The following is a 14,271-nucleotide window of genomic DNA, read 5'->3' on the forward strand; positions in this document are numbered from 1 at the left end:
CCCCTGATCGCACATATTCTGCACCTCCCTTGGCTGTATGCAAGAGGTCTCCAGTATCCAGTTTTGAAACATGTTTTTGCAAACCTGCATTTTCATTTCGAAACAGGACGCCTGTTACCTCTTCAGGTCAGAGGAACTTTCAATTTTCTCTGTCCTTTCACAGGAAGTGTCTTCTGGGTCAAAGCATGTTACTGGCTGAAAGCATCAGGAAGCAGCTGATTGGTTATTGACAGGAAAGAAGCCACTGAAGGGGAGGGGATAAATTTCACTCTCCAGGTCAGGGGTCTCCAATATCCAGATATCATGTTTTATAATAAAAATACGTCTTTACAACATCGTGTGTTTTTTTTCAAAGCTGCACACGAGACCTACAGTAGAGAGCGAAAGGAAGTACACAACAGATTAATATAATTATTTTGTTAGCTACTTAAGCAGGCGTATACAGGCACACAGTTAACAGAAGCATCGATCCTTGTAAATCACACCCTATACAGACTAGTACTGGGGGGAAAAACGACCATGCCTGTACATGACGTAATTTATAAATGACTGGTTTGAAAATGTTAAATTTTTTTTTTTTTTTTGTAACATGGTACAAATTAGACTTGTTTTCCCAGCTGATTCAAACTGAAAGAATTGGATAGAAATGTGCATCCCAGCAGTAATATTGGGGCTCAATGAGAGACTGTAATTACTGCATATTCAATTCACACAGCTGCGTCTATGGATAGGCAATAACAAAAACATTAAGGACCAATATGAAGCAGTGCGGAGTCAAGGAGGCGTTTGCGCTGGCGTTTCATGAAGGACAGGGTGCTGGAGTGGAGAGTGTAGGGGTGGGGTGAGAGGCTCAGGGCAGCGAGGCGTCTCACAGGGACTTGCGCTGGCGCTGCATGAAGGACAGGGTGCTGGAGTAGAGTATAGGGGTGGGGTGAGAGAGAGGCTGAGGGCAGCGAGGAGCCTCACAGGGACTCGTGCTGGTGTTTCATGAAGGACAGGGTGCTGGAGTAGAGAGTGTAGGGGTGGGGTGAGAGAGAGGCTGAGGGCAGCGAGGTGCCTCACAGGGACTTGTGCTGCTGTTTCATGAAGGACAGGGTGCTGGAGTGGAGCGTGTAGGGGTGGGGTGAGAGAGGCTGAGGGCAGCGAGGCGCCTCACAGGGACTTGCGCTGGCGTTTCATGAAGCACAGGGTGCAGGAGTGGACAGTGTAGGGGTGGGGTGAGAGGCTGAGGGCAGCGAGGCGTCTCACAGGGACTCGCGCTGGCGTTTCATGAAGGACAGGGTGCTGGAGTAGAGAGTGTAGGGGTGGGGTGAGAGGCTGAGGGCAGCGAGGCGCCTCACAGGTACTCGCGCTGGCGTTTCATGAAGGACAGGGTGCTGGAGTAGAGAGTGTAGGGGTGGGGTGAGAGAGAGGCTGAGAGCAGCGAGGCGCCTCACAGGGACTTGCGCTGGCGCTTCATGAAGGACAGGGTGTAGTCTCCAGATGGGGCCGGTTTCTGCCTCTTCATCTGCACCTGGGACTGGGCAGTGAGCTGCAACTTGATGGCGCTCGAGTTGATTTTGACGGCTGCGAGCAGCTCCTTCATCCCCTTCATCTTCTCGCTGTGGAAGGAGACGACAGGCCCGGGGGGAGGGGGAGGGGGAAGGGGAGAGGCTGGGCTGGGGGACCCTGCCTGGGACGCCCCCTCCCTCTCGCTGCCCCGGAGCCCCGGGACAGAGCGGCGCCTCTGGAGCGGCTCGGAGCCCGGCTTCTTGGGCAGGGCCAGCGGAGGCTCCTCCGGTTTGGATTCGCGCCGAGGCCCTCGTCTCCGCCCCTCACGCAGGTCCTCGCTCGATTGGTCGTCGTCGTCTTGCGGGTCCGCCTCCTTGGTGATGATTGACACTTTCTGGCGCACCTGCAGAGAGAGATTTCAGAACACATGGAATGTGGCGGAGTGTCTCAGCCCTTTATTATTTATTTGTGTATGATTTACATGTATATATGATGGTGAAAGCCGTATTATTTTTTAATTGCTTTATTGTTTGGCAAGGACGAGCGAGGTGCCGTCCGCCAGGTTATCTGTTGTTTTATATTATTTGTAAATACCTCGTGAGGATGCGTGACTGATCAGCTACTGAGTATTTAACTAGCGGACAGTCACGCATCCTTATTAAACCCGTGCAAAATGTGACCGAGGGACAGAAGAACGAGACAGAGGGAGCAGAGAACGAGAGTGGAGAAAGGAGTAACAGAAACAGAAAGAGAACAACTGCTAAGCGTGCTGGTTTAAAACACCAGCACGATACTTGTTTGTCTGGCCAACGTGCCTTTTTGTTTAAAAGTGTTTCGTTTAAATCTTTTTTTTTGTTATTTAATAAAAACGCGGAGCGCCGTAGCGTCTCAGTTTTGCCCTGTCGTTCCTTGTTTTGGTTTGTGTTTCTGGTCTGACGTCACTCCTGCAAAGCCATCCTGTTCACATACACTTAAGAGGATCACATGCCAGTCTTCAAACTAACTCTGCTTGAACATCTCGTCAATACAGAGATCCTGTTTCACATCGAGAAAAAACAGTGAATTACTGAAAACAGGGACAGGTGTACAATTTACTGCACTCTGCAACCTGGCTGGTTTCTACGAAAAAATACAGCAAGATCTAAAGAGGTCTTCAAGACCAGTAGGTGATCGCTTCTTAAAGATTATAGCTTCTCTATTTTATCACAGTAAAACCACATTTTTTCTCAATATTTCTGTTTTATCAAATTCTGTATTAGCCCGTGTTTTAATTGAATGGTTTAATTGTTAATGTGTGTGTGAATCGCTTTGTGATCCTTGTGATGTGAATTGCTGTTGTTCAAACAGGGGTGCTCGTCTACATTTGTAGTTTTTTTCTGTAACACTGTACCTGGGTAGGCAATCTGGCTTAAACATTAGTTTTAGGGGGGAAAACACGACTTGCGTTTGAGATGAGATTTGAAAATGGCCTTCATGAAAGACTCTAGATTAACTTTTTATTTTTTATAAGCTACCTAGAATTTTAGGATTGAGACAATTACAAAAAATGTTAGAAAAATGAACATAATTTAGATATTTTATTTAACATCATGTAATCAAAGAAACTACAAAATGATATCGCAAAAAAAAAGTCTACCGGAAGTCATAACAGCAGTAAAGTATTTAATGTTAGATTTTGAAATGTCACATTTTTCAATTTGTCAGTTTTTATTAAGTCCATGGAAAACTACGAAGCGGTGTGTATTTCAATTATTATTATTATTATTATTATTATTTATTATTATTATTTATTATCAAGGGCGACTTTTACAATTGTTACAAGATATCACATTATTTTTGCATACAATTCCCCATTTATACAGTTGGGTTTTTACTGGAGCAGTCTAGGTAAAGTATCTTGCTCAAGGGTACAGCAGCAGTGTCCCCCCACCTGGGATTGAACCCACGACCCTCCGGTCAAGAGTCCAGAGCCCTGACCGCTACTCCACACTGCTGCCCTTATGTTAACGTAACATTACTCAGCAGATTTCATTCGACTTTATGAAGCAAAATCAATTCATTCTATAGGACGATGCAAAACTGATGAAGTGTGACGTTACCTGTCCATCGAAGCGGCTCAGAGACTGCACCAGGTAAGTGGCCCAGCCCACATGCAGCACTGGGGTGGGGCTGCCCTCCTCCCACTTACAGATCCCATCGTAGAAGCGCAGCAGGTGAGCAAAGCACTCTGGGTCCTGCAGAGCGGACAGGGCTGCTGACTGAAGCTGGGAGTCCTGAGAGAGGAGAGGGAGACGGGCACAGGGCTGATAAAACACCTCAATTATGTTCACGTAGTTTTTTTTTTTTTTTTTAATTCTCTCTTAATCCCAAAATTCTAGGTGATGCAAAACTTTTGGCCATAGCTGTAAATAATGATATAATGTGTTTATTACTGGAAATAATTCACACAAAAAAAGATATACAAACCCAAGATTGGGCCCAGACGACTGTTCTCTTTACATGCGTGTTGCTATCTAATCTTTATCATGGCGTGAATCTCGCCCTGCTGCACACAGTCCTGGGGCTCAAAACTACCTTCCATTGAGTATATTTCTTTTCATAAGGAGTCTAATGTTAAATAAATTGTTCCTCCCTTCTTTATAGCTGCATGAATAACTCCCATCAGTAAACCTGCAGGCTCACCAGTGAGACCTATTCATGCTGTGGTAAGAATCAGAGTGGATTTAGCAGGGGACTGACGGCATAACCTCCTGGTACCTGGTCATTTCATAAATATCCCTAAAAAACAGGGGATTTGTAAAGCTGTGTGCGTGCCAGGGAGCCCTGTATCTGTACCTGCACGCTCCTCTGTGCCAGGGAGCCCTGTATCTGTACCTGCACGCTCCTCTGTGCCAGGGAGCCCTGTATCTGTACCTGCACGCTCCTCTGTGCCAGGGAGCCCTGTATCTGTACCTGCACGCTCCTCTGTGCCAGGGAGCCCTGTAGCTGTACCTGCGCGCTCCTCTGTGCCAGGGAGCCCTGTATCTGTACCTGCGCCCCTGTGCGCTCCTCTGTGCCAGGGAGCCCTGTATCTGTACCTGCATGCTCCTCTGTGCCAGGGAGCCCTGTATCTGTACCTGCACCCCTGTCCGCTCCTCTGTGCCAGGGAGCCCTGTATCTGTACCTGCGCCCCTGTGCCCTCCTCTGTGCCAGGGAGCCCTGTATCTGTACCTGCGCCCCTGTGCCCTCCTCTGTTCCAGGGAGCCCTGTATCTGTACCTGCGCCCCTGTGCGCTCCTCTGTGTCAGGGAGCCCTGTATCTGTACCTGCACCCCTGTCCGCTCCTCTGTGCCAGGGAGCCCTGTATCTGTACCTGCGCCCCTGTGCCCTCCTCTGTGCCAGGGAGCCCTGTATCTGTACCTGCGCCCCTGTGCGCTCCTCTGTGCCAGGGAGCCCTGTATCTGTACCTGCATGCTCCTCTGTGCCAGGGAGCCCTGTATCTGTACCTGCACCCCTGTCCGCTCCTCTGTGCCAGGGAGCCCTGTATCTGTACCTGCGCCCCTGTGCGCTCCTCTGTGTCAGGGAGCCCTGTATCTGTACCTGCGCCCTCCTCTGTGCCAGGGAGCCCTGTATCTGTACCTGCGCCCCTGTGCGCTCCTCTGTGCCAGGGAGCCCTGTATCTGTACCTGCGCCCCTGTGCGCTCCTCTGTGCCAGGGAGCCCTGTATCTGTACCTGCACGCTCCTCTGTGCCAGGGAGCCCTGTATCTGTACCTGCACGCTCCTCTGTGCCAGGGAGCCCTGTATCTGTACCTGCACCCCTGTCCGCTCCTCTGTGTCAGGGAGCCCTGTATCTGTACCTGCACCCCTGTCCGCTCCTCTGTGCCAGGGAGCCCTGTATCTGTACCTGCGCCCCTGTGCCCTCCTCTGTGCCAGGGAGCCCTGTATTTGTACCTGCGCCCCTGTGCACTCCTCTGTGCCAGGGAGCCCTGTATCTGTACCTGCGCCCCTGTGCCCTCCTCTGTGCCAGGGAGCCCTGTATCTGTACCTGCGCCCTCCTCTGTGCCAGGGAGCCCTGTATCTGTACCTGCGCCCCTGTGTGCTCCTGTGTGTCAGGGAGCCCTGTATCTGTACCTGCGCCCCTGTGCCCTCCTCTGTGCCAGGGAGCCCTGTATCTGTACCTGCGCCCTCCTCTGTGCCAGGGAGCCCTGTATCTGTACCTGCGCCCCTGTGTGCTCCTGTGTGTCAGGGAGCCCTGTATCTGTACCTGCGCCCCTGTGCGCTCCTCTGTGCCAGGGAGCCCTGTATCTGTACCTGCGCCCCTGTGCGCTCCTCTGTGCCAGGGAGCCCTGTATCTGTACCTGCGCCCCAGTGCGCTCCTCTGTGCCAGGGAGCCCTGTATCTGTACCTGCGCCCCTGTGCGCTCCTCTGTGTCAGGGAGCCCTGTATCTGTACCTGCGCCCCTGTGCGCTCCTCTGTGCCAGGGAGCCCTGTATCTGTACCTGCACCCCTTTGCGCTCCTCTGTGCCAGGGAGCCCTGTATCTGTACCTGCGCCCCTGTGCGCTCCTCTGTGCCAGGGAGCCCTGTATCTGTACCTGCATGCTCCTCTGTGCCAGGGAGCCCTGTATCTGTACCTGCGCCCCTGTGCGCTCCTCTGTGCTCTCAGCCGTGCTCGCCGTCTCTTTCAGCAGGGTGGGGATGACATCATTGGCAACGTCAAAGAACTCCTTGTAGATTTCTTCATCTTCCCGGAAGTAATTGTAGCTGTAAAACAATACAATACAATACAATACAAGTCAGGCTTGAGGCTCTTCTGGAAGAGATGGCTTTGTAACAATGATCTGATAGATTCTATGTTTTATTTTTATTTATTTTTTATAAATTATTCATTATTAACTTTAAATAGTTAATGATAGATAGATAGATAGATACATAGAGAGATCGAGAGATAGATAGGATATTAGTTTAAACGGAATAGAGTGGACAGTACTCACTCCTGCATGACCATGGCTGCCTCTGCCCAGGCCCCCAGTGCGTCCCGCACCTCTCCATGCCGGTAGTGATACCCAGCCAGGAACATGTAGGGGTAGATGTGCTCATTGTTATAGAACTGCTTTGCAGAGTGGATTGCCTGAGAGAGAGAGAGAGAGGGAGGGGGAGAGAGAGAGAGAGAGAGAGAGAGAGAGAGAGAGAGAGAGAGAGAGAGAGAGAGAGAGAGAGAGAGAGAGAGAGAGAGAGAGAGAGAGAGAGAGAGAGAGAGATCCTGATAGGTAGTGAATCACATTTAACTGTGAAACAATCACAGCATGGTATGACAAATACATGCTTAAATAAACTGTAATTGATCAATGCTATGGTATAATCACAATTACAACGACACAGGTGTGCCGAGGCTCAACTGCAATGACACTGGAATTGCAATTGATTACGAATTTCACAATTACAACTGGAATCGACCCCAGGCCTGTTGAAAGGAGTTAGTAATAATTCCCACCTTCTCAAGGATGGACAGTGGGCTGGCTCTCCCAGGAATAGGGTCCAAATCCTCCAGGTCAGCGAGGGAGCCCAGAGCCATCGGGTACCTGCAACACAGAGACTGGATAAGAGGGGCAGCAACACACTGCAACACACACACACACACACACACACACACACACACTGCAACACACACACAGCAACACAGAGACTGGATAAGAGAGGCAGCGACACACACACACACACACACACACACGCACACACACACAGCATCACAGAGACTGGATAAGAGAGGCAGTGACACACACACACACACACACACACACACACACACACACTGCAACATAGAGACTGGATAAGAGGGGCAGCGACACACACACACACACGCACACACACACTGCAACACAGAGACTGGATAAGAGGGGCAGCGACACACACACACACACGCGCACACACACACTGCAACACAGAGACTGGATAAGAGGGGCAGCGACACACACACACACACACACACACACACACACTGCAACACAGAGACTGGATAAGAGGGGCAGCGACACACACACACACACACACACACACACACACACACACTGCAACACAGAGACTGGATAAGAGAGGCAGCGACACACACACACACTGCAACACAAGAGACTGGATAAGAGAGGCAGCGACACACACACACACACACACACACACACACACACACACACACTGCAACACAGAGACTGGATAAGAGGGGCTGCGACACATACACACACACACACACTGCAACACAGAGACTGGATAAGAGAGGCAGCGACACACACACACACACACACACACACACACACACACACACACACACTGCAACACAGAGACTGGATAAGAGGGGCAGCGACACATACACACACACACACACACACTGCAACACAGAGACTGGATAAGAGGGGCTGCGACACACACACACCAAGTGTCCAAGTTTCAATGACTAACACTGACTCAGCGTCTCCCACGCAGATCTGCACTGCAGATGGCAGAAGGGAGATTAGAATGATTTGTCAGCATAGTAGCAGGGGGGGCAATATGACTCCCATTGCATTGCAGTTTGATCCATTCCTCCTTTATTAAGAGTTTAATAAGGCACACCTGAGACTGCTACCTACACGCTGTGGCTAATCAAGCTCGCAGTAAAACCATGAGCGGGTGAAACTGCTGTGCAATAGCAGAGAGAGACCCAGCAACTGGGATCATGATCCACACACTTACTTCTCAAGATCTCCACGGTCGTACAGCAGCCACAGCAGCTTCTACAGGAGAGCAGCAGAGAGACAGAGAGAGAAAGAGAGAGAGAAAGAGATTTCATCAGCAGCTGCAGGTTCTAATTATGCAAACGATCAGTTCGACTAAGGGTTCAGTTAAGTAATTGAGAGTTCAGTTGGAATGAAAACCAAAAGGACACAGGGGGTCCTGGGTTCGGGAAGCCCTGAGCCTAGACACTTCCTAATAAAGTGACCAGGCAGTGTATATAGCGGAATGGAAGTGACTGGATTGCTTTATGGGAGTGAGCTCCCAGCGCTGCAGGCTTGGCAGTGCACTTGGCCCCGGGGCTCTCACCTGCTGCAGCTGGAGCAGCTCTGTGCTGTCGGTATGCAGGTCAATGGAAGGGTTAATGGAGCACACCATGAAGGCAACCTCCATGTTGCGACTGCATTTGAGATAGGAGCCCTTCAGGTACAGCCAGCTCTGGAGAGAGGGGGAGACAGCACAGAATATTACTTGAGCTAGTGCAGGCACATACAAAGGGTCCTCATAATCTCACAGTACTGGAGAGGGTTTTTTTAATTGTATAGCCAAATGCAATCCTAAACTCCTATAGGGAGGGGTGTCTGTAAAAGTGTGCCGACTGACAGTGCAGGACTGAGAGCCTTGGGATACCAACCCCCCTGCACGACAACTCGCTTAAACTGGGGATAGCCTGCAACCACTTCTACTGTGCTTTCAACACCGTGGCACTCAGTCCACTCCTGTCCGGTCTTCCAAACCACATCCTGAATTTCAGAGTTGAGCCTTGTTGCGAGCAGGCAAGGTAGCTGGATGTGTGTAATACAGGCTGCAGTCACTACACTGTCTTTATAGAAGTAAGAGACGGCACCAGCCAGCGATCGGCCCCTTTGGAAACAAGTGGCCTTCTGTCTCCCTGCCAGTGCTCTGCTGTGCACGGACAGAGACACGCTGGGTGATGTAGCCTCCGCTGCAGACGTCTATGGGAGGCAACTAGAATGACAGAGCAGCTCCTGAACTCACAGCAAAAGCACAGATCGTGCCCAATGCAAACTTTATTATTTAAAATGACAATAATAATTCGGTCATTGCAATAAAACCACTTGGAAACCCAGGACGGGGTTGCGTGGCTCGTAGGGGTTTCATGATTGATTGCGTGTCGAGGAGCTCTCTAAAGGGAACGTATTGTTTTCTGGATGTGATAAATCACGTCGTATTAGTCGTATGTATCGTTTGCAACGTGATTCAAGACCAAAAGCACAGCAGCACAGCTCACTGTAGTTCACCAAGTGGCTCTTGAATGAAGGATAAGGGTGTTTCACAGTTCATTTGATTTTTTTGTCGTTTTACAAAACAGCCCGTCATTAAAGGATAATTTGATCTTTTTGTGCATCAAACAAGCAGCCCATCAGGACCATCACATGTATCGTGATGCATATCGTATCGTGTCCTGCATATCGTGATCCGCATCGGGACATGAGGGTATCAGTACACCCCTATATGGCTTGTGTGAGTTTCAAGCCTGGTCCTCCGTGACTCTGGCGCTGCCCTCCTCACCCTCTCTGTGACCCCAGTGCTGTCCCGCTCCCCTCCTCACCCTCTCTGTGACCCCGGCGCTGCCCTCCTCACCCTCTCTGTGACCCCGGAGCTGCCCTCCTCACCCTCTCTGTGACCCCGGCGCTGCCCTCCTCACCCTCTCTGTGACCCCGGCGCTGCCCTCCTCACCCTCTCTGTGACCCTGGCATTGCCCTCCTCACCCTCTCTGTGACCCCGGAGCTGCCCTCCTCACCCTCTCTGTGACCCCGGAGCTGCCCTCCTCACCCTCTCTGTGACCCCAGTGCTGTCCCGCTCCCCTCCTCACCCTCTCTATGACCCCGGCGCTGCCCTCCTCACCCTCTCTGTGACCCCGGTGCTGCCCTCCTCACCCTCTCTGTGACCCTGGCATTGCCCTCCTCACCCTCTCTGTGACCCCGGAGCTGCCCTCCTCACCCTCTCTGTGACCCCGGAGCTGCCCTGCTCCCTCACCCTCTCTGTGACCTGGGGCTGCCCTCCTCACCCTCTCTGTGACCCCGGCGCTGCCCTGCTCCCCTCCTCACCCTCTCTGTGACCCCGGCACTGCCCTCCTCACCCTCTCTGTGACCCCGGCACTGCCCTCCTCACCCTCTCTGTGACCCCGGCGCTGACTGTCTGTCCTCTCCGGTCCTCGTTCCCTTTCCCGTGCCACGTCACCTCAGCCGTCTCCTCTCCGTTCTTTCCGAAGATCACCCAGGTGTGGTCCTCGGACAGGGCCAGGTGCACGTCACGCAGGCCCAGCGCCTGACAGGCCGCCACAACCGCGAAGGCCACGCCCGAGCTGTCCAGTTTAGTGCCTGACCACGAAAACCAACACAGCCATCAGGTGCCAAGTAGTGCTTTCAATGATATAGCACCATGCCATTTATTACAAGGATGGAAAGCAGCACCCATTCCAGGTTTTATTAAGAGCTTGATTCGCCACAGTGTACAGGTAACAAGCTCATGCGTGTCTTAGTAAACTCTTAGTAAAACCAGGAATGGATCAAACTGCTATGCAACGGGAGTCTTATTTCCATCTCTGTATTGACACATATTAGCGATCTACTAAATTTAAACACCTTAGTTTCACAACAATTGGACAAACGGGGTTATCCAGATAGATGCATAAGGCATGTCGTATGCAGACAGGCTAAAATAATTGAATCTATTCAGTCTTGAACAAAGAAGTCTACGCGGTGATCTGATTCAAGCATTCAAAATCCTAAAAGGTATAGACAATGTCGACCCAGGGGACTTTTTCAACCTGAAAAAAGAAACAAGGACCAGGGGGTCACAAATGTAGATTAGATAAAGGGGCACTCAGAACAGAAAATAGGAGGCACTTTTTTTACACAGAGAATTGTGAGGGTCTGGAACCAACTCCCCAATAATGTTGTTGAAGCTGACACCCTGGGATCCTTCAAGAAGCTGCTTGATGAGACTCTGGGATCAATAAGCTACTAACAACCAAACGAGCAAGATGGGCCTCCTCTCGTAAGTAAGCGACACACAGACATGTGGCTGAACAGACAGACAGACAGACAGACAGACACGCTTCCCTGACGCACGCCCGCTGTCACCTGTGATGAGGCTGAAGAGGGACTGGATGTGCGCGCGGTCCTTGTGGTAGGAGCGGCTCAGGCTGTTCCAGATCACGTCCGACACCTTCTTCACAAGCTCCCGGCTGGAGGCCTCGGCGGGGCGCCGGTAGGCGGTGAGGTCCACGGCTCCGCGGATCTGCGAGGTGAAGCGCTCGTGCAGCGCCGCGATCAGGCCCAGCTCCACGGCGGGGAAGCAGGACGGCCCGGCGGGATCGCAGCCCGGCAGGGGCTCGAAGCGAACGCCCGGCACGTTCACAGGCACCACGCGGTTCACTGCCAGGAAGTGCTCCACGAAGCCCAGCACCAGGGACAGCAGGGCGAGGTCCGGCTCTCCCCTCTGCAGCTCAGCCTCGAACAGCCGCACCACCCCTTCGATCCCTCGCAGGGGGAACAGCTTCTTCTAGGCGGACTTCAGACCCATCCTGCCTCGCTGTGCTTCTCCTTCTGTGAAGACAGGGGCTGCTCTACCACTGCACCTGGGGGGGGGGGGGGGGGGGGCAAAGGGGTTGGACAACATTAACATAGTGAGAAAAAATATTTATTTATACCGAGAGAGCTACTTCACATTCGGTATACAGCCATGGACAAAAGTTGTGTCTGGGAACACAGTGGAGACACGAGAGGAGGAGACACTTCTTCACACAGAGTGGCGAGGGGATGGAATGGGTTACCTGGTCATGTTGTTGAGGCAGAATCACTGGGATCCTTTAAGACCAGACTTGTTTTGAGATCAATCACCTACTTGGAGCTGGACCAGCGTTTGTAAACTTACGTATCTTTGTATAGGTGTTCAACAATATTTTAAAAAGTTGTTCAAAATACAATCTCTAATCCCCAGGTCCAATACCAGCCAATCATCTCTGATAGTAGTGTCACATGACAATAAGGATATAGAAGACCGTTAGGTCAGACAGACAGCCTATATGACACATTCAGATTCCTGCATTTCATCCAATTAATATAATATGTAGTCTATAGATATGCAACACAGTGTGTATGTGGATATGCGAATGTTAATGTCTACGATTACAGTAACATATTTAAGCTATGCTAGGATAATGAATACCGATATATTAATTACGTTTGAAGGCATATTAAATACGCAGACCTGCTAACTAAACAATCAGACTAATATACACCGTTTTATTTCATTAAGAAGGAACTAGAGGTTTGTTAATAATGTAAATTAGTACTTTTTTTTTTTTTTTACATCGTAGTCTTCCTAAGCGTCATGTTTACGTCCCGTGACAAAAACGTGCATTGCGATTGGGTTGCGTTGCGTTGTTGCTCTCTTGTTGTTGTCCACAAAAGTCCCCCGTGTGACCCAGGCCTTGAAAAAAGTCACATGGCCGCAACACTGGGACACGCATCAGCGTCCACCTCTCCCTGTGTCTCTATAATATTTACGCTTTAGCGTGGCTGTACGGTAGAGAGGCAGTTGTGCAGAAAAAAAACACACTGAATTCAATGCAAAAAGCCTGACGTAGCAACACAACGAACTGACACTTCTTATAAGTAACTTCACAAACTGCATGTGCAGCCGCTGCCCGTGTGTTACAGTGTTGCTGTCCAATATTATCACTACTCCTCAACTCAGAGTATTCGCATTTCCCTTCTCAGAAAGCGCATTCATGCCATCAAAAACAACCCCAGCGGCAGTTTTAATTATACTCAATAATATTAATGATTGTTAATTGATATTAATATTAACACTTACCCCCATAACGCCGCTACAGTCGTCTGAATGTCTAATTTGCCGCCAAAGTCTCACCAACAACTCACTCGCTGCACCAGCTTTACTGAGCCTTTTCACCTTTTGCCCGGCGGGCGCGGAACTCTGGGAGTTGTAGTCCGTCTTCTTGTTAATAGGCTTGGATTTATTCTACCGGATAGAGGCAACGGTCGGTTACATAAATGGTTTCATGAGATGTATTTGTTATATAACTCATTTCTACTGATTTTTTTTTTAACGCATTTTAAAGCGCTACCATTGTGCACAGTGCATTGTAAAGATGGCGGCATCGCCAGTGTTGTTTTTAATGCTGACCACAGCGCCCTCTTGTGGCGTGGGAACAAAAACGCATGGGTCTGTTAAACCACGCTGCCAAAAGTAAACTTCAATACTTGAAAAAAAAAAAAAATCCATCTGTTATACTATTGTTCTTAGGGTACGAATGTTAATGTTATATATTTGAGAATATGTTCGTATGATAAGATTGCAAAAAAAAAAAAGTTAACTTCAATATACAAGCCTCTCCAAAGTTGTGTGCACAAAACTGTTCAAATTGTCTTGCTGGTTCAAGAGCCACGTTTCCATCTGCCATTGATATGAAAACAGGTTCAAAATCAGACTCGTTCGTTTCCACCATAAGCAGATCTGAACCCCATCTGTCCACACTGATGGCGGAAGTGACCTAATAAAAATAGACTCTTATGCACCATGAAGCCAATGAAGCCAGTGTGTAAAACTCAATCCGTTCCGAAATCAAACTGGCGCAGGTTCCACCTACAATCTACAACCCAGACGCATGACACACAAGTCAAACTTGCATGTAGTCACATTTTTTCATAGAATTGTTATTTATGAGAATTCACCAACCTTCAATACTCCCCTGACAGTATAATATATTATTATTATTATTATTTATTTCTTAGCAGACGCCCTTATCCAGGGCGACATACAATCGTAAGCAAATACATTTCAAGTGTTACAATACAAGTAATACAATAAGAGCAAATATATTCACAGCATACTTTTTTGGTTTATTTTTTCCTGCAGTCAGAGATTTAGCGTCCCACGTTAGATCACTTCTGCCATCAGTGTGAGAGATGGAGTTCTGACAGCCTGCAATCTGGGGCTGACAGACAGACAGACAGTCAGGCAGGCAGGCAGACACGCCGATAGAGTCA

At 49.8% G+C, this 14,271-nt stretch overlaps 1 pseudogene; it reads right to left on the reverse strand.

Annotated features, from left to right (window-relative positions):
* Positions 1 to 854: 854 nt before the first annotated feature.
* Positions 855 to 11,832, reverse strand: LOC117967838 (menin-like; annotated as a pseudogene).
* Between the last annotated feature and the right edge of the window lie 2,439 nt (positions 11,833 to 14,271).

Source organism: Acipenser ruthenus, chromosome 43, assembly GCF_902713425.1.
Source record: "Acipenser ruthenus chromosome 43, fAciRut3.2 maternal haplotype, whole genome shotgun sequence".
Lineage (NCBI taxonomy): Eukaryota > Metazoa > Chordata > Actinopteri > Acipenseriformes > Acipenseridae > Acipenser > Acipenser ruthenus.